The sequence below is a fragment of the Felis catus genome, chromosome B3 (assembly GCF_018350175.1).
Source record: "Felis catus isolate Fca126 chromosome B3, F.catus_Fca126_mat1.0, whole genome shotgun sequence".
NCBI lineage: Eukaryota > Metazoa > Chordata > Mammalia > Carnivora > Felidae > Felis > Felis catus.
In genome coordinates, this window is record NC_058373.1 from 147,156,072 (window position 1) to 147,178,627 (window position 22,556).

General features: G+C 45.5%; 1 pseudogene; it reads right to left on the reverse strand.

Moving 5' to 3' along the window:
- Nucleotides 1–7,091: 7,091 nt before the first annotated feature.
- Nucleotides 7,092–12,065, reverse strand: LOC123386260 (annotated as a pseudogene).
- Between the last annotated feature and the right edge of the window lie 10,491 nt (nucleotides 12,066–22,556).

A 22,556-nucleotide genomic window follows, 5' to 3' on the forward strand; every position in this document is an offset into this window, starting at 1 on the left:
CCCCTGGGGACAAGGAGACTCAGCCTGGGCCAGTCACCAGCAGTCAACCATTCCCATCATCCCACATCTGACATCTGAAACCCTCACCTTTGGGACCTCTCACCAGGCACAAGGAAGGCCCTACAGTCTCTTCTGTTTCTCGAATACAGTTCTGCCTTCCTTAGGGACTTCAGCCCTGTCTGAGGAGAGAGCTGTGGGCTCCCACACCCTGAGAGTGGAGTTTACTCTAGATCTTGAGAAGTTTGCCTGTGTGGGAGGGAGCATGTCCTTATAAGTGGACAAAAATTGAGTCAGGCTCCCCTGGTCCTTCCAGGTCCACCTGTGGGCATCTCGTTTTTGATCCACAGGCTTGTTGGTCCTCGGCCAAGGCAACACTTGGTCTATGAATTGTGTTGGAGGCAGGTCAAGTGATGGCCTCACCTTTCTGATCAGATAGTGAACAAATGAGTGGATCACAATTCACTATACTCTATCTGTCCAAAAGATATTTGAAGGGATCCATATTTTCTCCAGAAACCTTTCCAAATCAAGTCTTTAAATACATTCAATTTTAACAGTCCTTCCTCACATAACTGCATAGGAAAAATCTATATTGATGTCCAGTCTGGTGTAAATATAACAAGCAAAGGACACTTGTTCCCAGGATCACATTTCTTTTAGTTTCCACACTGATGTATTAACCTCACCTGACAACTACCTGCAAAGCATGGGCACACCTGGAGACTTCTGATCTTGATGGTTCTCTGCTGATGGGGTTTGCTTCCTCAGTCATCTGCAAAGCTTGGAAGCAGTGCCGACATCTTTAAGTGCACAGACACCAAGACATGGACACCTTTCTGTCACCTGCAGATATGATTCCCATGCATGGCTGGTGTTTCCATCTCCTGAGAAATTCCCATCCAACACAAGGGGCTGTTAACTCAGGGAGGAGGCACAGATGTCACAGAAAAGTGGGGGACTCTTCACTGATATGGACAGAGACCATCAGTATCTGAGGTAAGAAGTTAATGGCACTAAAACAACCACATTAATGAAAATGGATTGGCTGACCTGGACGTCATTGGAATCCAGCAATCCAGAGCCTAAAGAAATTGTAGAAAATGTGTTCATAGTCCTGAAGGCATTGCCAAGAGGATAAATGCTGAGTTAGCTGAATAGACTTCAAATAGAGATCAGAATGCTAGATAGTAGATGATAAGTGGATAGGTGATGGATGATAGAGGATAGATGATAGATAGATAATAGATACTTTTATGTTATATTAAAGTCATTATAGAGGAGTCACATCATTATGAATGTATTTGAATGAAATTACCCACTATTGGCAATATTTTTTAAAAGACCATAATTTCATACGGAAAAGAATATTTGACACCAACTTTAGATATACAAAAGAAATAATTATGACTTCAATATTTTCTGAATACAGCTTCCACATAGGGTAGCACATGCCTCCTTGTAGATTCCTCCTCCCTCTGTGGCCTTGGCTTCCACTCCCATTTGTTCCCAGGGTCTCCCTTCCCAGGATGTCCTGAGCTCTGGGATGTGCAGGGACAAGAGCTGTGTCCTGGATCTGGACCATCATCCCTCTAGCCTAACATTTACAGCTCCTTCCAGGCCCTTGCTCAACCACCAGGCTTCTGCCCACCAGGCTCCATCCCTGCATCCACCACCTGCCAGCCTCCTTCATTTCCTGTGGATTTAACAACAGTTTGTTAGGTTGGCAGGTCTCCTAATAATACTTCACATTGAGGAAAGAACTGTATAGATAAAACATGACAGACTCTCTCCACAATAGCCTTGAGTTCATTCCCATGATGTTATTATTTTGCACCCCATCCCAGCCCCTTGACCCCACAGTCTTGCATTAGAAACGGTCACTTTCATGAACTGAACTAAATCTGTCCCCCCTACAAAACTGGTCCATCCTATCTATCTACTCTATATGGTCATCAGACAACCACCAAGCTAAGGAGGAACACAATACAGAGTGTGAAGACATAAGTATTTATAGAAATAATTTTATAAAATTTTATCTAATAATGAAAGTAATGATATATTTACAGAAGTAACAAATATGGCAAATGACCATGTTTATTATAAGATTCTATGAGTTTGGATGAACATAATCAAGTTACAGGACAACCAAATAACCACAGGTCAAAGAAATGTATCATTCTCAGGTCTATCCAAACCCTTTCCTTTCCACACCAACCAGTTTCCTATCTCTCCCTTTCTCTCTGGGCCTCGCGTGATCTCTGTCTCAAAAATAAATAAACATTACAAAAATAAAGATATGTACAGGTCAGTGATATTTAATGGAGAACCCAGAAATTAGCCCCTTCATCTTTGGTCAACTGAATTTTGACAAGAGCAGACAACATGACATTGGGGAAACAATGGTCTTTTTAATAAAGGGTGCTAGACAGCTGGCTATCCATGTGCAGAGGAATGAAACTGCGTCCATACCTCACATCATATACAAACATCAAATCAAAATGGATCAACAGTTTAAATGTAAAATTATGACCTCTGGAAGCAATATATCGAGATAAATCTTCATGACCATTGGGTTTAGCAGTGCTGTTAGAGATGACACCAAAGCACAAGCAAGGAAAGAAAAAGTAGATAAATTTAGTTTTCTCAACATTAGAAACCTTTGTACACCAGAAGATGCTATCCCGAAACTGAAAAGACAAAGCCTAATGGAAGACAATATTTGCACAGTATTTGTCTGGTAAGAGATTGTTATGCAGAATGTATAGTTTTTACAACTCATCAACAAAAAGAAACCCCATTTTTAAAATGGAGAAAGGATTTGGATATATCTTTCCCCAGTGCAATCATACAAATGGTGAATACCACTTGAAAAGATATTAAACATCAATAGTCCTTATGGAAATGGAGATTTAAACCACAGTGAGATACCCTTTTACACGCACTAAAAATGCTGTAATCAATACAACTACAAAATAACAAATGTTGGTAAAGATGTTGAGAAATTGGAACCCTTCAACCTTGCTTGTGGAAATGTAAAATGGTGGAGACTATGTGTAAAATAGTTTGGCAATTCCACCCCAAAAAAGATAAAAACATAGAATTACCATATGGCCGAACAATACTACTCCTAGATGTATATCTCGAAGAATTGAAAACAGTTGTTTAAACAAAGTGCATGTGCACATACATAGCAGCACTGTTCACAATAGCCAAATTGTAGAAACTATGCAAATGCCTATCGGTGTGCGAATGGATAAACAACCTGGGGCAGACCCTTAAACAGGAATATTATTCTGTCATACAAAGAAATAAAGTAAAATGTTGTGGCTGTAGAGAATACTGGTTTCTCAGAAAGCTATCACAGAACTCCACATCTGCACTTACATCTGGAAATTTAAAGCAAAGCCTTGAGCAGGTATTCATGTTCCCGTATTCATAGCCGCTTCTTCACAACAGCCAAAAGATGGAAGCAACCCAAGTAACTATTCACAGGTGAGTAAATAAACAAAATGTAGTATATACACAATGGAATATGATTCAGCCTTAAAAAGGAAGCGAGTTCTGACACACACTAGCACACCGACTGAACTTGGCAGTCATTATGCTGAGTGAAATGAGCCAGTGACAGAAGGAAAATACACTATGGTTCCACTTAAGTGAGGTGTCCAGAAAAGTCATAACAGAGACACCAAGTAGAATGTGGCTGTAGGGGCCGAGGGGAAAGGGGAATTGGGATTTAGGGTTTAAGAGATACAGAGTTTCCCTCGGGGAACATGACAACGTTCTGGAGATGGATGTACAACAGTGTGAATGCAGTTAATGCCAGACAACTGTATGCTTAAAGTGACTTATGTGGTAAATGTTATGTTATGTACATTTAATCAGAATTTAAAAATGAAGGACTGATACACGTCACACATGGGTCAATGCAGAAAACATCCTCAGTGACAGAAGCCATCCAGAAACGGCCACTCAGGAACCATCTTGCTCTTTTTTTTTTTTTTAACGTTTATTATTTATTGTTGAAAACGAGAGACGGAGACAGGTCATGATAGCGGGAGGGGCAGAGCAAGAGGGAGACACAGAATCTGAAGCAATCTGCAGGCTCTGAGCTGTTAGCACAGAGCACAAAGCAGGCGCTGGAACCCATCAATTGGAGATCATGACCTGAAGTGAACTCGGCCTTTAGCAGACTGAGACCCCAGGCGCCCCAGGAACCACCTTGCTCTTTAAATACCCCCAGGTTACACAGATGGGGGAAAGTCTCAGGAGCACTTCCCCAAAAGAAACCAGATCAGAATGGGAAAAGACATTTCACAGTGGGGCAGGTGGGGACACTTGAAGTGGGCCTGTGATCTGGGTTTTAAGGTGGAAACGCAGGGATTTCGTCATTTGGGGTTCTGTGGTGGTTTCTCGGGAGGGCGTCCCCGTTTGGGTTAAAACGCACCAAAGTATCTCATGTGAAGTGGCAAACGGCAAAGAAACGAGCGTCCAGGTAAAGTGTATTTGCGCTGCTGTGACACGTTCACTGCACGTCTGAAATCAGAGTAAGGTACTCCTCCAGACAACAGTGTCAGCCCCGCATGACAGAAGCAAGAGAGGGGTCAAAGGCTGTGACGTAGGCCCACGCCCAGACCCAGCTCACCCAGGCGGAGAGGCCACGGGCCCTGCAGGAGGCAGCACGTGAGCCAGAGGCACGTGGGAGGGTTCAATTGGTGGCCACGTGTCTTGGGTGCAGCGGAAGCAGTGGGATTTGGAATTCCGGTTGTCCACAAGACGCCACTAACAAGCTGTTAGAACTGCGAGAACCAATGAAGGGACATCTCACCAAAGTGGACTCGGGAGGCGGGGAGGGGAGGCTGGAAGGCGGAGCCCACCACCCAGGGTCAGGCTCGGGAACAACCCACCACTACAGAACCAAGATTAGAACCCTTCGCGGAGAGAAGCCCCAGGCTCAGGCCCCGCCAGGGGAAGCTGTGCCCTGCGGCCCCTACAGGAAACCCACCGCGCCTGCAGCGGGGCCCGGGAGGCGCCTGCTAGCCCTGCAGCCCTGCTTTCCTCCTGCGGACCTCGCTTCAAAACCAGCCTCCCAACTTCCTTTTCTCCGGAAACAGCGTTCCTCTCCGTGTGCTCCCCACTCGGCCGCGGTTTTGCCTCGGCTTGCTGGGCCAGGATGGCAATTCTCCGCTACTCCTGAATAAACCCACTTTTGCTGGTAGCATAACTGGCGGCGTTGTTTCCAAGGGCAACGGAAGGATCAACGAGGACACTCGCAGGATAGGAGATCAGCACGCACACACCACGTGCACGTCTGCACGCGCCTGACGACCCGTCGGAAAGAGAAAGGAAGAGACGGTGCCATTTACAACCGCCGCAGAAGGAACGACGTGCCCCAGAGGAAGTCTAAGCAAGGAGGTGGCAGGCCTGCTGTCCCAGGACAGGGCACGGGGGACAGAAACGGAGGAAGACGCACGGGGGCGGAGAGCGGCTCTGTGCTCCTGGCCGCGGAGGAACCGACCCCGTGAGCACGTCTGTCCTGCCCGGAGCGACCTGCAGCTCCGGGGTGTCGCACCGAAGTCCCCACGGCGCCGTCGCAGACTCGGGAGGGACACCCCGCCCCGCGCGGAGGCTGAAGGGACCCGCGAGGCCAGAGCGACGGGAGTGCAAGCTCCGCCAGGGGAGCCCGCTCCTGGACCGCGAACCGCATGAGGAAGCGGCGGGAACCCAGTGGGCGCGGAGCAGGAACATGGCCGCGCGGCTCCGCCGCCTGGCGCCGGTGAGGTAAGCCCCGCGGGGGAGACAGTGTCACCGCGCACGACGCCGCGCAGGGTCCTTTCCCCCCAGGGTCTGGGGAACACCGCCCCCCTCAGCCTCCAGGTTCCGGAAGCTCCTCCTTCTTGGGCCTCGCTTTCTCCTCACCTGCTCCTCCCTTGGCGGGACCTGAGAGGACCGGGTTCTTGTCAGTGTGGACGCGGGGCCACGTCCCCCTGAATCCTCCACAGCGGGTCCTGAGGAAACTGGGTTCTTGTCTGTGTGGACGCGGGGCTATGTCCCCCTGAATTCTCTACAGTGGGTCCTGAGAGAACCGGGTTCTTGTCCGTGTGGACCCGGGGCCACGTCCCCTGAATCCTCCACAGCGGGTCCTGAGAGGATCGGGTTCTTGTCCGTGTGGACGCGGGGCCACGTCTCTCTGAATCCTCTACAGTGGGTCCTGAGGAGACCGGGTCCTTGTCTGTGTGGACGCAGGCCCAGGTCCTCCTGAATCCTCCACAACAGTTCCTGATGAAACCGGGTTCTTGTTGGTGTGGACATGGGCTCTTGTCCTCTCGAATCCTCCAAAGGGTGTCCTGACGAAACTGGTTCTTGTCCGTGTGGACACGGGCCCTTGTCCACCCGAAATCTCCACAGCAGGGCCTGAGGAGACCGGGTTCTTGTCAGTGTGGACACAGGGCCACGTCCCCCTGAATCCTCCACAGTAGGTCCTGAGGAGACTGGGTTCTTGTCTTTGTGGACGCAGGCCCAGGTCCTCCCGAATCCTCCACAGTGGGTTCAGATGAAGCCGGGTTCTTGTCGGTGTGGACACGGGCCCTCGTCTCCCCGAAGTCTCCACAGCGGGTCCTGAGGAGACTGGGTTCTTGTCGGTTGGGACGCGGGCCCTCGTCTTCCTGAATCCTCCTCAGCGGGTCCTGTGGAGACCGGGTTCTTGTCAGTGTGGACGCAGGGCCACGTCCCCCAGTGTGGACGCAGGTCCAGGTCCTCCCGAATCCTCCACAGCGGGTCCTGTAAAGCCGGATTCTTGTTGGTGTGGACACGGGCCCTTGTCCGCCCGAAGGCTCCACAACGGATCCTGAGGCGACCGGGTTCTTGTCGGTTCGGACGTGGGCCCTAGTCCACCCCAAGACTCCACAGCGGGTCCTGTAGACTGGGTTCTTGTCGGTTTGGACCTGGGACTTCATCCTCCGAATCCCCCACAGCTGGTCCTGATGAAGCCGGTTCTTGTCAGCATGGACACAGGCCCTAGTCCTCCTGAATCTCCTGTGGAGACCAGGTTCTTCTGGGTTTGGACATGGGCCCTAGTCCTTGTGAATCCTTCACAGCGGGTCCTGACAAATGACGAAACCAGTTCTGGTTGGCATGGACGCGGGCCCTCCTCCGCCGGAAGTCTCCACAGTGGGTCCTGAGATCAGGTTCTTGTCACGTGGGCAGGAACCTATGTCATCCTGTTCCCCCACTGTGAATGTAATGGCACAGCCTTAAGGTCAGAGTGGTCCTTCATGAAGAACTCCTTAGATTGTGTTGTCAAGGGTCTCTCCTCCAGGTTGGAAATGGTCAAGGATCTTGGGCTCATGACACAAGGCAAAAACAAAAAACAAAAACCCCACACTCTTTGAATTGTCCCCATTCTATCTTAGAGTTGGATGGCGTCACCTGGGCTTGACCTCTCCCAGTGGGCCTGTGCTGCCATGCCAGAAAAATCCAGGTCCCGGGAATCAGAGCTTCTTTCTTCCTACCTCTGTGGGCTCTGGGGGCTTGGGGAGCTTCTTCCTCAGAGCCTTCCCCCTTTTTTTTGTCTGTGTCTCCTGCCCTGTGCCTGGCATGCTTATCATGGTCTTTTGATAGAGTGAAAAGTCTGGAGGCTCCTCTAGGGTGTCTCTGTAAACAGGCTGTGGATACTTTGAATTTTTCAGTGAATGATGAATTTGGCGGTCTTGGACCAATCCAGTCAGCTGCAGCATGTCAAGTGCTGTAAGCAACAGCTCGGAGCCAATAACGAAGACCCACAAAAGTCAATCAATGTCCTTGTCTCCCTCCCTTTGGACAAATGATTCTAGGAAGCCTTGAATTTCCATGATGGTATAGTGCCTGTCACCATTTCTGTCTCTCACGCTGGTCCTTGGACATGTAGGTGTAGTGGATCGTCACAGGGAAAATCTGGGATAGAAGTTATTTCTTCCCAGAGTCGTGTTCTGTGGCCTCCCACACTGAGGTGTCCCACCCAATACCTGACAGGTGGGGAGCCATTGGCGACAGCAGCGAGGATTGCAGCCACTAGGGGGAGCTTGCCTTGGCCAAGTCCTCCACCCTGGGTGCCATGATGCTTCTTGTAGATTTGCCTCCATCAGTAGCTAGGGCTGGCTAATCAAGCACAACACCACGGTGCTGGCTGCAACACAGTGGACCAAGCAGCTGGCGTCTTCTTCGACACTAATCTAGGAACACTGTTCTCGGTGCCCACCTCCTTTGGAGATAAGTAGGAAATACACACCCCTGCACCCCCCGACTGGTGCCTGCTTGTTGGTCTCTGCAGGGAGTCTGACCTTTTATGGCACTGATAATTTAGGGTGAGCGTTTCTGGCAACAGCTGGCATAAGCCCAAATCAAAGCTACAGACCACCAGCAACCACCAGCTCCTTCCCACAGCAGCTGAGACGTGAGGGTGAGGAATGAGTGAGCCATTCTTAGGTCTAAGGCATTGTAGGGGGGCATCAGCTAGGCTCCCAATCCCATCCTTGGGGATAAATGTATTGTGGGACCTCAGCTTCTGGACTGAATTTAGAACATGTAGACTGTGACCTGCTGAAGGAAGTGGCAACAGCAAGTCACAGTGGGTGACAGGCAGCTCCCTAGGCATCTGAGCTCTCGCTTGGGGTACATGAGATGTGCGGGCCCCTTGTGACTGAAGGTGGGGTTTCAGTACACCCCCAACAAAGGAAATGGAAGCACAGGATTTATGACTTACAGAGCCCAGAACAAGAGGGCACAAGGACCCAGGGAAGGGCAGGCCTCCATCCCACATTCGCAATGATCAGGACATAGAAAACAGGGTAGCAAGTACAGGATTTCTTGGGAGCAGATGGGGGTGAATTCGCTTTCACAGGCTCACCTCTGTGTTATTCTAGAAGGTGCTTGGAAAACCAAAGTGGGAACCCTAGGCAGATTCTTATCTAAGGTAAACACACTGAAAAGTAGGCAAGAGAAAGAGAGCAGGGATTCACATTCATCGGACTCCCTCTGGATGCCAGAGTCATCCATAGACACTTGTGCCTACCTTTCTGATTGATTTATGGGGTGCTCCTTTCAGCCTCATGGTCCCAGTCTCCCACATTTGGAAATTTGCTCTTCAGAGATGCACAGCTTGCACTATGTGGAAGCTAATGCCAGTCCCCTTCCCTCACAGCCTGCAGACACCCCTGTGTGGGACAGGCAGTATGGGTGGGTGGTAGCCCTCTATTATCCTGAACCCACGTTGGTACTGGGGGAAGTTAGATTACCTGGAGAATGAGAAACTTTTCAGTCCACAACAGCGTAGTTTTGGAGAAAACTCATGAAGTTGCCAATAAAGGAGCTTGTGTCAACTTCTCTTAATTCTGGAACCAGACACTTCCCCTCAAGACACAGCTGTGACTCAGGTCCTCTTCCCAGAAACTAAGGCTCAGTTTGGGCTCTGACAGGCTTAAAAACTACATAAAGGCCACAAGCATGCAGTTTTCAAGTTTTATTTCAGAGTGCTGGTCGGTGACCCATGAGAGACCTGGTGTCAGAGCCATGATGTGCCTGAGGACCCCTGTGTCTCCCATGGACCCTTGGAAACGTGCATGTCAGCTGTGCTGCCTCATTACTGTATTTTTACAGATGCACCAGGTGCATTGTCTGTAGTTGTTCAGGGGTCTGGAGGGTGAATTATGGATTGTCTTCTCCAAAAATCTCTTCCTTAACTTTCTCTGTGTTTATAGTTCTGACATTCTGGAAACAAGAAAGAGGAATGCAGGTATTATGGCATAAATGTGACCAAAAACCACTCTGAGATATACCATGCATTCATGACTTTGCCTGACTGACTGAATTCTTCTTGGAGGGGTCCACAGTCTGTGCTCCCACCAGTGCCTTGTCCGTGCACCATGGAGGATCCCAGCCTATGTGGCAGTGGCAGTTCCTATTATGGTTGCACATCCCTCTGTGACTGCATTTCTCTGGGATACAGTCATAATTCAGCTGAGCCCCACTGCCATTGGAGTAGGTATCCTGACAGAACTTTCCAGGAGCACAGGAAGTACCAGTTCTCAACCAATCTCGGTTGTTCCTGTGCTATGATGTGAATCCAGCCCCAAACATCGGAACCCTGGATCTCAGACAGATGGAATCCAAGATGCTCTTGTGGCTGAGGGAGATGTGTGACATTCGTACACTGCAGCCTTCCACACGGCACATCTGTGTGGGAACGGGGTTCAGCAATGATTTCCCCGGGGTCTTCTGCAGTGTCTATATTGGCTGCCTTTTTGATTTATGGTATAGCAGACATCTTCATCTTTCCCAGAATTTCTGCCAAAGCTTTCTTGGCAGTGAATAGTGCGGTCAGTGCAGTTTCCATGATAGCAGCAGCCCTCTTCAGTGCACGTGGTTCCATCTTGCATATGGAAATCATCAGGGTACGCCAAGGTCACCCCATGGCAGGACTCTGGAAGATCACATATATTTTGGATTGGTCTGCAGAGTGTCCTAGCAGCGGTGTTGGTGCAGTCTGTATAGCATCTGCCTGTATTACATTTGCCCCCAGGGGTTAAGGTACAATCACGCATACCACCTAGATTGCTGTAGCACTGCTTGAATGAGCCGCAGTCACACTGCTTGCCTGGATCCACTATGTAGTTTCCATAATGATAGTGGGTCAGGGTTTTATTTGCACACACCATTTCAGTGTTGAACCTGCATTTGCCTGTTCCACAATTCATTATGTGCTGCATATGAATGAAGGAACAGTTACTGAAAGCTTCCATTATACCAGTTAATTGGGTCCTAAGGCAGCTGGACCGTTTTTGGCAAGCACATTATCAGTGTCAATGCACAAGCCACAATTTCTTGCCATCTGATGTGTTGCTATGACAGACAAGAGTAAATAATGTCTGTGTAAATAACCCAGAATGATGGCATATAACCCATTGGTGGATGGCATATAGAATACACAACTGGAGTGCAATGAATCTCATGGGGCCCATCTCAAATCACAATTAAGGGTGAATGTGTTTTAAGAAATCGAAAATACTTTGACTCATGCTATCGACGAGAAAAAAGGACTCTGATGTAACACATAATTGCCCGTGTGAGCTTGATGTCTCTCACTATAAATGACCATGAAACCAATAACTTACATCAATACCATGAAATATTGACTCAATTAAGCTAACTAGCCTTATTAGGAATTGGGCACTTTTTTTCCACGTGGTTAACACACTATACATTGTTTTGAAACTGAGAGCAAGTCCTTTGAAAATTCTGTGATGGGATGAACAGAACTTATCAGAGATCCTTGGGGCTGCACTGGCATTTCCTTGAGGAACAGGGGGTCCCCTGTCCTCCTTATATCCTAGGTTATAAGTAGGTCCCATTGCACAGATGTCTGCGACTATCTGAGAAACAAAGTGTTCAAACCATTGGAAATCACCGAGGGGTCTCATTTCATAGGCAAGTTAATCCAACTTCATGATATCTTCAAGGCTGCCATAGCCTGTGTCCATTGTGACCATGGAAAAAGGAATCTCCTCCAGGTAGCCGAAGTAGTAACAGTCTGGAGGCATGAAGGGGTAGTCCACCTGCAAGCCTCCCTGAGCATCCTGAGTCATCATCAGCAGAGTCTGGACCAAAAGAGTTTCTTGTGCCGCATGTGCATAACATGTCTCTTCCCCCAAAATGCAGGCTATAGGAGAGACAGCCAGGCATCTGAATGCCCTTGCTGTGGTTCGGCTCCTTCTTGGGAATTACCACCTGAGAGGAGATGTAGCACCATGAGGGATGACCTTGAGAACCCTGCACAGGAGCCAGCACTGCCCAGAGTGCAAACAGCAAGAGGGGTGCCCTCAGGGTGACCTGGCCCTCTGCCAGCCTCATGCCCCTGCTCAGGGACATCTGCCAGTGAGAATGGATAAATGGAGGATCCTCAGCAAAGCCACGTCTAGACCATCAGACAGAGCAGAAGGCTGTGCCAGGTGGCCAGCACCCTACACCTGGGGGCCACCTGTGGGGTTCAGCAACAGTCCCAGGGTGTGGCATTGGGTGAACTGCACATGAGTTAAGCTGGGGTGGATGTGGGAGGGGCAGGTGGGCCATGGTCAAGAGTGGTCACTTGTACATGGGTAGGGATTTGGACCCAGGCACCTGGCTCTAGTCAACACCTCAATCTTTCCTCCAGCTACTTGCATATGGGCTATGCAGTTATAACACCCTGAACTTCTCTACCAATTCCATGTCCTGTGGTACTGCTGGGTCACTGTCTTTGGATGACTCCTTTTCCTCATTTCAGAGACCACTGCTTTTGCTTCCTTGTGATGTGGAAGTAAACATTGTCAATTTTACCTTTATGGGTGATGCAGAAAATCGCTTTGTAGTTTTATGTGTCTTATTCTCCTTGGCTATTAGTTTGCAAGCCATTTGATCCTTTTGATTTTTGCGTTGAAGGTTCCTCTGAGTTCACTGAGGAAAACATTTCTCAGTATTCTGAGTGATGATTGGTGAACTACAAGGTTGTATTTTAGTATTTTTTTTTGCCTTTCTTTTTTTTTATTTATGAAATTTATTGTCAAATTGGTTTCCATACAACACCCAGTGCTCATCCCAAAAGGTGCCCTCCTCAATACCCATCACCCACCCTCTCCTCCCTCCCACCCCCCATCAACCCTCAGTTTGTTCTCAGTTTTTAACAGTCTCTTATGCCTCGGCTCTCTCCAACTCTAACCTCTTTTTTTTTTTTTTCCTTCCCCTCCTCCATGGGTTCCTGTTAAGTTTCTCAGGATCCACATAAGAGTGAAACCATATGGTATCTGTCTTTCTCTGTATGGCTTATTTCACTTAGCATCACACTCTCCAGTTCCATCCACGTTGCTACAAAAGGCCATATTTCGTTTTTTCTCATTGCCACGTAGTATTCCATTGTGTATATAAACCACAATTTCTTTATCCATTCATCAGTTGATGGACATTTAGGCTCTTTCCATAATTTGCTATTGTTGAGAGTGCTGCTATGAACATTGGGGTACAAGTGCCCCTATGCATCAGTACTCCTGTATCCCTTGGATAAATTCCTAGCAGTGCTATTGCTGGGTCATAGGGTAGGTCTATTTTTAATTTTCTGAGGAACCTCCACACTGCTTTCCAGAGCGGCTGCACCAATTTGCATTCCCACCAACAGTGCAAGAGGGTTCCCGTTTCTCCACATCCTCTCCAGCATCTATAGTCTCGTGATGTGTTCATTTTGGCCACTCTGACTGGCGTGAGGTGATACCTGAGTGTGGTTTTGATTTGTATTTCCCTGATAAGGAGCGACGCTGAATATCTTTTCATGTGCCTTTTGGCCATCCGGATGTCTTCTTTAGAGAAGTGTCTATTCATGTTTTCTGCCCATTTCTCCACTGGGTTATTTGCTTTTTGGGTGTGGAGTTTGGTGAGCTCTTTATAGATTTTGGATACTAGCCCTTTGTCCGATATGTCATTTGCAAATATCTTTTCCCATCCCGTTGGTTGCCTTTTAGTTTTGTTGGTAGTTTCCTTTGCTGAGCAGAAGCTTTTTATCTTGATGAGATCCCAATAGTTTATTTTTGCTATTGTTTCCCTTGCCTCTGGGTACACGTCTAGTAAGAACCTGTTCTGTGGGGCGCCTGGGTGGCGCAGTCGGTTAAGCGTCCGACTTCAGCCAGGTCACGATCTCTTGGTCCGTGAGTTCGAGCCCCGCGTCAGGCTCTGGGCTGATGGCTCAGAGCCTGGAGCCTGTTTCCGATTCTGTGTCTCCCTCTCTCTCTGCCCCTCCCCCGTTCATGCTCTGTCTCTCTCTGTCCCAAAAATAAATAAACGTTGAAAAAAAAATTAAAAAAAAAAAAAAAAACTTGTTCTGGCCAAGGTCAAAGAGGTTGGTGCCTGTGTTCTCCTCTAGGATTTTGATGGTTTCCTGTCTCACATTTAGGTCTTTCATTCATTTTGTATTGATTTTTGTGTGTACTGTAAGAATTGGTCCAGGTTCATTACAAGTTCACGATGCTGTCCAGTTTTCCCAACACCAGTTGTTGAAGGGACTTTTTCCATTTGATAGTCTTTCCTGCTCTGGCAAAGATTAGTTGATCATATAGTTATGTGTCCATTTCAGGGTTTTCTAATCTTTCCATTAATCTATGTGTCTATTTTTTGCCAGTATCATACTGTCTTGATGACTACAGCATTGTAATATAGCTTGATATCCATAATTGTGATGCCTCCAGGTATTTTTCTTTTTCAATATCTTTGGTTATTTGGGGTCTTTGGTGGTTCCATGATAATTTTGGAGTTATTTGTTCTAGCTCTGTGAAAAATGCTGGTATTATTTGACAGGAAATTGAATTATTTGCATTGAATGTCTAGATTGCTTTGGATAGTATTGTGATTTAACAATGATTTTTCTTTTAATCCATGTGCATGGAATATTTTTCCATTTCTTTGTGTTTTCTTCAATTTCTTCCATAAATGTCCCAGACCTTTCAGAGTACAGATCTTTTACCTCTTTACTTAGGTTTATTTCTAGTATATTATGGTTTTGGTGTAATTTTAAATGGGACTGATTCCTTGATTTCTCTTTCTCCTGCTTCATTATTGGTGTATAGTAATGTAACAAATTTCTATATGTTGATTTTGTATGCTGCAAATTTATGGGTTTATTGTACCAGTTCTAGCAGGGTTTTTTTTTGGTGGAGTCTTTCAGGTTTTCTATATATGGTATAAAATTCAACTCGAGAACTGAATAATCCTATTAAAAATGGCCAGGAGACATGAATAAGCATTCTTCCAAATGCGACGTACAGATTGTCAATAAACACATGAAAAGATGGTCAACATCACTCCTCATCAGGGAAATATAAATCCAAACTACAATGAAATATCAACTCACACTGGTCAGAAAGGCTGAAGTCAACAGCACAAGAAACAACAGGTGTTGGTGAGGATGCAGAGAAAGAGGATCCTTTTCGAGGTGCTGGTGGGAATGCACACTGGCACAGCCACTATGGAAAACAACATGGAGGTTCCTTAGAAAGCTAAAAATATAACTACGTTACGATAGAACAAATGCACTACTAGGTATTTACCCAAAGGATACAAAAATACTAATTGAAGGGAATTGTACCTCTATGTTTATAGCAGCTGTCACAAACAGCCAGCTATGGAAAGACCCAGCCCAAGTATGCATTGATTGATGAATAGGTATAGAATATGTGGTATATCTACACAACCCCGTCCACGCACACTGGAATATTTCTCAGCCGTAAAAGGAATGACATCAGACATTTGTAAGGACAGGGATGGGCCTAGAGAGTATTATATTTACTGAAATAAGTCAGAGAAAGACAAATATATGATTTCATCCATATGTAGAATTAAAGAAACAACAAATGGACAAAGGGACAAATAAGAGAGAAGAGGCAAACCAAGAAATAGGCGATTTTTTCAATGTTCACTTATTTATTTAGAGAGAGAATGGGAGTGGGGCAGAGGCAGATGGGAAGAGAATCCCAAGGAAACGTCGTGCTGTCAGTGCAGAAACCAAAGTGGGGCTCGATCTCAGGAACGATGAGATCAAGACAAGAGCCCAGATCAAGAGTCATGGGCCTAACCCATGGAACCACGTAAGCACCACGCAACAGATACTTAACTATAGGGGAAAAACTGATGGTTACCGGGGGGAGGGTGGGTGGAGGGATGGGGAGGTCGTTGATGGGGATTAAGGGGAGCACTCATAATGAACACCGGGTGCTGTATTGCAATGTTGAATCACTATATTTTACACCTGAAACTAGTATTACATTGCATGTTAACTAACTGGAATTTGAAGAAAAACTCAAATAATGTATTTATAGTTCTGCAAATGGCCGTGATGGCATACAGCCCATGAAGAAGCATTTATTGCAGAAAATATACTACCAGAAAGATACCTAGAATATTTGAACTAAGGTATGTTCTTTTCCTTTCCCACCCCAGATCAGCAAGTAGAAACTCCAGTGCAAGTAACTGGCACTACAGGCATGTGCCACTGAGCCTGGCTGCAACCTCCCCTCCAGACTGTTGTAGCCAATACACAGGATTCCCGGTGACCAGCTGCTGTTCAGAGGACTCTTTCCCAGAGGGACGGGATGTCAGTGACCCTAAGCTGTTTGCTGTTGAGGCCAAGCCCCAGCAGGTGCCACTGAGATGTGCGACTCACTCATTGTTAGCAGCCCCACTCCCAGGCAGGAAGCTGTGCCCTGGGCACAGTCCACTAGGGATGCTGGGGACCTGATCACCCCAGACCTGACTTGTATGGCAGGAGTCTCATGCCCCCAGGACAAGCAAGCCACAAGGCAGTGAAGCTGCCAGCCACCCCTAAACAGAGCCCTCAGTTTCCAAACTGTTTGGAATCCTGTTTGTCCCCGACACCCCATGCAGCTGCAGAGCTTTGCCCAGAGTATTGCCCAGGGTAAGGGGGAGATGGAGCAATCCTCTAAATCAAGGAGCAAATCTGTTCCTATAGAACTGACTTCATTTCCAGCTGAGTGTGAGGAAGGTCTGGGCTTCATGTTGTGGGAGAGTCAGGTGCAGGAGACCAATAGTTTCAGTGGAGGATTCCTAACCTACTCCTGCTCACCTGCAGGAGAGAGCCAGAGCCAGGGACAGTGGAGGGAACAGCTCCTGTCAGAACACATGTGAGATTATGGCCTCAACAACTCTCCATTCAGAGGAGTCCGAGGTTGTAGGGTTCAGTCTGTGGAGACTCCATACCTCAGAGGGTGGTTGAACATAAGAGTGCTCTCAAATGAAGCAGAGTATCTCATCATGTGGTTTGGGAAAGAAAGAGATAAGGAATGCCCAACCAAACCACTGTCACCATGGTCTGGCTGTGTGAATGTCCCAAGTCACACCACCTCTGTAATTATGGGACTACTGCCCTTCCCTCCACATCATGTCTTTGAGTTTCACCTGGTTTCAGGTGTGCATCAGTAGTGTCACATTTCTCTGGCAAAGCATCCCATTGATGGAAGTTTCGTAGTTGGTTTATTTCTTTATATTTAGAAAGATTTTGCCTTATTCTGAGCTTCTAACACTAAGAAAGATGCTATAAATATTTACACACCATTTATTTTCTGAGCATGGGATTTCATTCTTCAGGGACAAATACTCAGGAGTGGTATTTCCAGGTTACCTTTTATGTCATCCATGTATAATTTCATAAGCAACAGCCAACGGTTTTCCGGAGCTGGTGTTTATTTGTCAGTCCTTCCTGCATTGTTTGAGGCCCCACGTATGCTGGATGCTCACCTGGATGTTGCTGTCAGTGTTGTTTTCATTCCTGAGCCATTGGGATGTGTGTATAGGGCATCTATTACATTCTTGATTTGAATTTCCCTGACAGTCGATGGTGTGAAGAGTCTTCTCCAGTCCGTACCTAATGTGTCTATAACCTCAAGGATAGGATGTCTACTACACAAGGCTGTGCTTGTTTTAGGGAGGTTTGTTTCCTTTCTTCCTATTGACTGTTGAGGGTTCTTGGCATATTCAAGATGCAGGTCCCTTGGTGGTTATGCAATGTGAATATGTCTCTTACTCTCTAACTGATCTTACTATTGGTATTCATGTGGGCAGATAAGCATATTTGATTTTCACAAAGTCTATTTATACTATTTCTTTTTATAGGTGTTGTGTTCTTAGCTATAGTTTTCATTTTCTTGATGATTGATTGCTTGTGACTAATATTTTTTAAAGATGTTTATTCTTTTTTTTTAACGTTTATTTATTTTTGAGACAGAGAGAGACAGAGCATGAACGGGGGAGGGTCAGAGAGAGGGAGACACAGAATCTGAAACAGGCTCAAAGGCTCTGAGCTGTCAGCACAGAGCCCGACGCGGGGCTTGAACTCACAGACCACGAGATCATGACCTGAGCCGAAGTTGGCTGCTTAACTGACTGAGCCACCCAGGTGCCCCTAAAATGTTTATTCTTGATAGGGAGAGAGAGACAGAACATGAGCGGGGAAAAGTAGAGAGAGAGGGAGACACAGAATCTGAAGCAGGCTCCAGGTTCTGAGCTGTCAGCATAGGGCCTGACAATGGGGCTCAAACCCTCAAATTGTGACATCGAGACCTGAGCTGAAGTGAGACTGAACCAGCCCAGGACCCCACTGATTTCTTGACCTACAATGTAACTAAAAGTCTTGTTTTTATTCTGGTTTCTCTCAACATTGACTTGTTCCCTATTTGGTCTCTGGTGACTTAGAGTTTTGTTGTTTGTTTTTAAATTTATAGACTCTAGCAAATCATTTTCGTGGCATGGTTTTTCCTAATATATGGAAATTATGTGGAAATATATGAAATTGAAGTTCAAATTTCCCAAGAGTTGCCATTCTGTGTCTCTTTGGCCAGACTGCTCATCAGATTTGATAGATATGCTCCTGGGGTCAAAAAACACGTTTACCTTTTCAGGTGGCGGGCTTTCTATATGTCTCAGGAGCCGTTGAGCTCTGTGCACACAACCGAATTCTTGACACAATTTTTTGTTCACAATTCTATGTGAAACCCTCAAAATCCATTTTTTGCATTGCCAATTTTAGACACTTCATGAATAGAACGCATTGAAGCTCTTGTATCATTTCCTAAAATTATTTTATTCTTGCGTGTTTAGGACTGTAATTTTTCTTCTTCCTCCCAACGGGAGCTCATATCTGCATTTGTGGAATTCTTCCAGGCTTCTCATCTCTTAATACTTTTCCAACGTGCTGTGCAGTTTTTTTTTTACCAAATGAATACTTAGGTTTATTTGTACTCTACCACATTGGGTGATAGGAGCCGTGAGACAGGCTGCATCATATGTGCTTTTTTTTGTCCCCTTGTATGTTATCTGTCATATTGAATGTTTATAGAACATATAACCCCTCACTTTCATGAACCACTAACAGGAAACATGGTTCTCTTCAAGACACAGGAAAGGAAGACAAGGAAGCTGAGACAGCAAGTCGGGGAAGGAAACCCAGAGCTTCTCATGAAGCGTCAACTGTTCACACTTTCCAGTTCTGCAGATGTGGGTCCCTGCTGAGGCCCAACCTGGGTTCTTGTGCAGGTGTCTGGACAAGCTGCCCATGATGTGTGGGCACAGTGGAGTTGGGAAGGGCAGCTGTGGTTTGAATTCCAGCCCACCTGGCACTGCTGTGAAAATTCATGAGTATGTTAATTTATGTCCACCATCAGTTAGGGATATAATGAGTAAATGCAAGACGTTAGACTCACTACCGTAGATTCCATGTTCATGACAATTTGTGACAATTCTCCCTTTTTTCCACTTGTAAATTTTTTAAGTTTGTGTTTAAATATTTGTTAGTTAACATATTGTGTAATATTAATTTCAGTAGTAGAATTTATTGGTTTATCACTTACATTAACAACCAGTACTCATCACAACATGTGGCCTCCTTAATCCCCAACACCCATTATCCCATCCCCCACACACCTGCCCTCCAGCAACCCTCAGTTTGGTCTCTAACCTTAGAGTTTTTTTTATGATTTCTTGCTTTTTCCCCTTCCCCTAGATCATCTGTTGTGTTTCTTAAATTCCCCATATGAGGAAATCATATGGTGTTTGTCATCTTTGACTGACTTACTTTGCTTAGCATGATACCCTCTAGCTGCATCAACATCTTTGTGAATGGCAAGATTTCATTCTTTTTTATGACTAATATACCACTCTATACATATAACAGATTAATCACATGGTGGACTTTTGGTCTCTTTCCTCAGTTTGTCTGTCATAGTTAATGCTCCTGTAAACATTGGGGTGCATGTACTTCCTCAAATCAGAAGTTTTGTATGCTTTGGATGAATTCCTAGTAGAGCAATTGCTGGTGTGTAAGGGTGTTTGATTTTTAGTTTTAAAACTGTTTTCTGGAATGGTCTGGGCACTTGGCATTCCCACCAAGAGTATAAAAGGGTTCCCTTCTTTCCTCATCCTCATCAATATCTGTTGTTTCCTGAGTCGTTAATTGTAGCCATTCTGACAGGTGTGCGGGCATCTCTCATTGTAGTTCTGATTTGTAATTCCCTGATGATGAGTGATGTTGAGCATATGTTCGTGTGTCGGTGAGCCATCTGAATGCTTTGTTTGGAAAAGTATCTCCTCATGTCTTCTGCCCATTTCTTCACTGGATTCTTTGTATTTTGGGTGTTGAGTTTGAGAAGTTTTTGTAGATTTTGGATAGTAAGCCTTTATCAGATATGTGGCTTGCAAATACCTTTTTAATTTCTGTAGAATGCCTTTTAGATTAGTTGATTGTTTCTTTAGCTGTGCAGAAGGTTTTTATTTTGATGAGGTCCCAGTAGTTCAAGTTTGCTGTTGTTTCCCTTGCCTCTTGAGACACGTCTAGTAAGAAGTTGCTATGTCCGATGTCCAGGAGGTTGCTGCCTGTGTTCTCTTCTAGGATTTGATGGTCCCCTGTCTCACATTTAGGTCTGTCACCCATTTAGATTTATTTTTGTGTATGGAGTAAGAAAGTGGTTCAGTTTCATTCTTCTGCATGTTCTGGTCCAGTTTTCCCAACACCCTTTGTTGACAAGGCTGTCTTTTTTCCCATTACATAGTCTTTCCTACTTCATCCAAGATGAGGTGGCCATACATTTGTGAGTCCATATCTGGGTTTACTCTTCTGTTCTCTTGATCTATGTGTCTCTTTTGTGCTTGTAGCTTACTGTCTTGATAAGTACAGCTTTGTAATATAGCATGGAATCCATAATCATGAAGTCTCCCATTTCTTTGTGTAGCATAGACATTTCAACACTCCTTGCTCCTTAAATCCATGAACATTGAAGGTGTTTCCATTTCTTTGTGTCATCCTCAGTTTCTTTCACCGGTTTTAGAGTCTTCCGAGTATAGATATTTTAACTCTTTAGGTATCCTATTATATTTGGTGCAATTGTAAACGGGATGGATCGTTTTTTTATTTTTCTTTCTGTTTCTTCATTATTGCTGTGTAGAAATGCAGCAGATTTCAGTATGTTGATACTTTATCTTGTGACTTTGCTGAATTTGTGTATCAGTTCTTGCAATATTTTGGTGGAGTCTTGAGTTTTTTATATAGAGTGTCATGTCATCTGTGAAGAGGGAATGTTTGACTTCTTCTTTCCAACTTGAATGCCTTTATTTATTTTTGTTGTCTGTTTTTGAGGATAAGACTTCCAGTGCTGTGTTAAGTAGAATGATGGGAGTGGACATCCCTCTTGTGTTCCTGACAGTTGAGGAAAAGGTTTTGTTTTCCCCGCTGAGGATATTAGCTGTGGGGTTTTCATGTACGGACTTTATGATGTTGAGGTGTGTTTCCTCTACCGCTTGTTGAGGGTTTTATCAAGAGAGGATGCTGTACTATGTCAATTTTTTTTTCATCTATTGAGAAGGTCATATCATTCATATCCTTTCTCTGATTGATGGTATGTATTACATTGATTTATTTGTGACTATTGAACCACCCTTACAGCCAAGGAATAAATCCCACCTGGTCACGTTAAAGGATCCTTGTAATGTGTTGTTGGATTCAATTTGCAAGTATTCTCTTTTTTTTTAACGTTTATTTATTTTTGAGACAGAGACAGAGCATGAACGGGGGAGCGTCAGAGAGAGGGAGACACTGAATCTGCAACAGGCTCAAGGGCTCTGAGCTGTCAGCACAGAGCCCGACGCGGGGCTTGAACTCACCGACCACGAGATCATGACCTGAGCCGAAGTTGGCTGCTTAACTGACTGAGCCACCCAGGTGCCCCTAAAATGTTTATTCTTGATAGGGAGAGAGAGACAGAACATGAGCGGGGAAAAGCAGAGATAGAGGGAGACACAGAATCTGAATCAGGCTCCATATTCTGAGCTGTCAGCACAGAGCCCGACATGGGGCTCGAACTCACGGGCCACAAGATTACGACCTGAGCCGAAGTCAGACGCTTAACCGACTGAGCCACCCAGGTGCCCCTGCAAGTATTTTCTTGACAATTGTTGCATTCTTGCTCATTAGGGCTAGTGGCCTGTAAGTCTCATTTTTAGTGGGGTTTAATCTGGTTTGGAACCGTGATCATACTGATCTTATAGAATGAATTTGGAAGTTTTCTTTCCATTTCTATTATTTGGAACAGTTTGTGAAGACAGGAATATTCTATTCTACTTAAATAGAATATTTGACACTCTTCTTAAATATCTGGTAGAATTCACCTGTGAACCTATCTGGCCCTGGATTTTTGTGTGTCAGTAGATTTTTGATTAATGATTCAATTTCTTTGCTCATTATCAGTCTGTTCCTGTTTTCTATTTCTTCCTTTTTCAGTTTAGGTAGTTTACATTATTCTGGGAATTTATCCATTTCTTCCAGATTGCCCAATTTGTTGGCATATAAATCTCCAAACTATTTCTCATAGTTGTATTTCTGTGGTGTCAGTCACGATGTCTCCTCTCAAATTCTATTTACTTTCGTCCTTTCTCTTTTGTTTTTGCCAAGTCTGCCCATGGGTTTATCATTTTTATTTATTCTTATAAAAACCAACTTATAGTTT